General features: G+C 41.5%; 1 pseudogene; it reads left to right on the plus strand.

Annotated features, from left to right (window-relative positions):
- Window positions 1-270: 270 nt before the first annotated feature.
- On the plus strand, window positions 271-2,332 carry LOC135701231 (uncharacterized; annotated as a pseudogene).
- Window positions 2,333-2,866: the final 534 nt, after the last annotated feature.

Raw genomic sequence — 2,866 nt, forward strand, 5'->3', positions numbered from 1 at the left:
ATCGTGAAATGTTCTAATATATTTCATGAAATGCTTGTATACAAAAGCCAATCTTTGTAAACAATGTTGCTTATTTGCGTGGTATGAAACATTAGTTTACGTGGATGAATACTTACATCAAAATTAAGATTCAGATTTTTATTTTCTGTGCACGCTACAGTTTAGTTTGTTTTGGTTTGTGGTAGGTGCCGATAAAAAACGTTAATGTTTTTAAATGTATTGTATCAAACTTGTACTGATACAAGCACTGGTTAGAGAAATCAATTCAAAATGATTTTCACACTAGCACCGCCTAGTGAGTGACTTCTAAGCTGAAGTCTCTACCATAAAATAGGTGAAAATCGAGGAATGATTTAATTTCGGTGTATCATAATCTTTGCCCAGGGTTCCAAAAGTTGCACCTCCAGTTGTTCTTTGGCATACTTGGCAATCCCATCGTACTTCCGTTTGCTTACGGCCAAACGTATTTTCAGCATTAAAGAGCTCTCGACGAGATTGCCGGAACTTGCTTTGTCTGCGAAATCCTTCAGCTTCTTGAAAACTTTCAATGATTCCGTAGCCCATGACTCACCGCCTTCCCTCAACGATTTTAATATTTGAGCTAAGGCATGGTTTCCGTTCGACGAGAATTTTAAACTGCCAATCGCAACATTTTCCCATAGGACCTATAGTCGCTATATTCATAGTCTGGCGGATAGAATTTCGGTCTATCAAAAAGCGGAACCAATTCAATATATTGTAGACCAACAATTGAAAAGGTCCTATCAACTTTTATAAACCAAGCGTTGATTATTCTTTCCTCGACAATCGAACGAAAATTACCGGCATCATCGGATAGGGGAATCTTTCCCCAATCCAAAGATAGTGTTAGTTTGCGTAGACGAGCCTTGAATCACGAGAAAACGGTTTCCAAAATTTTGTTCGCAATAGCTGATGTGCTCTTTTCTGTTGTTGGTCGTGATTTGCTCGATTGGTTCCGCTATTTGACAGCTGAATTGGTTCCCGAGATTCTATCCGCCAGACTATGAATATAGCGACTATAATAGGACCCTCATAGATGGTTTTCCTGCATGCTTTGATCGTTTTTCTTGATTTGTTTTGATTATTTTCCACTTACGCGCTTGTCAGATTGTAAGCAATTGATCTGTTCCACTGTTTTCCTATCGGTTTCAGTCCGGAATAAATAGTCTGGGGAAACGTATATTGTACCAGAATTCATTCATCGATAGGCGGGTATTTTCAAATATCAGTTGTGGAATAATTAATCAAACGATTTCCTCAATTGCACAGATTGCAAGCGTATGGAGAAAAACCAAAAACGGCGTCGCTTGGAAGCTTCGGAAAATCCGGAAACAGAAAATCTGTCGCGTCTTTCCAACCCCGATGACGAGATGGAATATCCCGAAGATGGCCAAGGAGGAGAAGAACGCTTGATCTCTGATTGTGATGATGACCCGACCGTCATTGTAGATTATGAGTTGAATTTAACCGGTGAAAATCGTGGCTACGCTCAATCTATGCTGTCTAGTGGCTTGTATGGCTGTTGGTTGCTGTTATCGGTTCGTTAGTTTAAGGGTCAGAGTTCAGGAAAAGATGCAGATAAATGGGGGGTTTCAGGAGACTCTCCCGCGGAGTTTGTGAAAAACTGTTGGTTGTTGTCCCAACAGTTTCTCAAACGAGAGATCGTCTTCGTCTGCGATATAAATGGTGTTGCCCAGCTATGACAGCACCATGAGAGTGCACAAAAATGCAACCGGATGAAGATTTGATTTCAGTCGCTTCGCGTTATTTAACGACAAATATTGTCACAGGTTACATACCGTTGACAAAATCACAGCAACAATTTAGCAAAACTGGAAGAACAAAGATATTCATCTTCTCTTGCACGTGTACTCTCTTTCCGTAAATAACAAGGCAGTCCATAAGGTGGTGAAGGACACTCTTTTAGAACCCGAAGAACCGGATAGAGCTGGTGCTGCGTCCAACAGATCTGTTGGACTATTAGCTGAAAAGTTACGTCAAACGCACGGGGATGATATGCAAGCAGTGGATTTTGCATGGATGATGTGGACTAATGCCATTTTGGCTTCAGACCCTTGTCTCCACAAAAGCCTGGTGAACGAACGACCTCCAGCGCACTTGGTGAAGCTTTTCACAGCCAAAAAGCAGCCGCGATTGAGGCAAATTCGTCAGAACTTTACCGTGGCTCACAACGTCAATGCAGGGTACCACCATAGAGGTAATAGGTACCTGTTGATACTGTTGGTGCCACGATGAAATCATCTCCATAAGAGAAACATTAAACAATCTTGAAAAAACCGTTGATTGTTAGCTTCTCAAATGCGGCTTTTGAAAAAGAACATTGAAGCATTTGAAGCGCGAGACCGCTTTGGCGAATCATTTCGGATTTTGGAGCTTCTCTGGCTGGAAATGTCAGTAACATCGAAAACGTGGACCACAGAGACTAACATTTCATGTTTTCTTTTGAATTTACCATTACAATAGAACCACAACGATTGTCTCACCCCAGCAGGCCTGGGTTCAATCCCAGTCGGCGCCGCCGGGATGTTCTGAGGCATAACATCTCTGATCACGCCTTCCTTCGCAAGGGAAGTAAAGCCGTTGGTCCCCGGTTCATGAGTTGATGGGTCGAAAGGTAGGGTCCAGGTGTGGGAGCTGCCTCCCTGGCGTCGGTAGCATTGGTGCTCAGCACGGAAAACAAGATCGACGGAAAACAAATCAAAGAAAAAAAAATAAAACGATTGAAACCTAATTGATATTTTATTTCTGCATTTCATATAATTTATTAATTATTTTAAACCTATTGTCTTCAAAACCAAGATAAATCAGATCACATTCCAATCCA

This window comes from Ochlerotatus camptorhynchus, unplaced genomic scaffold (genome assembly GCF_037179485.1).
Source record: "Ochlerotatus camptorhynchus isolate MF236.1 unplaced genomic scaffold, CSIRO-AGI_Acam_v1.1 ptg000151l, whole genome shotgun sequence".
Lineage (NCBI taxonomy): Eukaryota > Metazoa > Arthropoda > Insecta > Diptera > Culicidae > Ochlerotatus > Ochlerotatus camptorhynchus.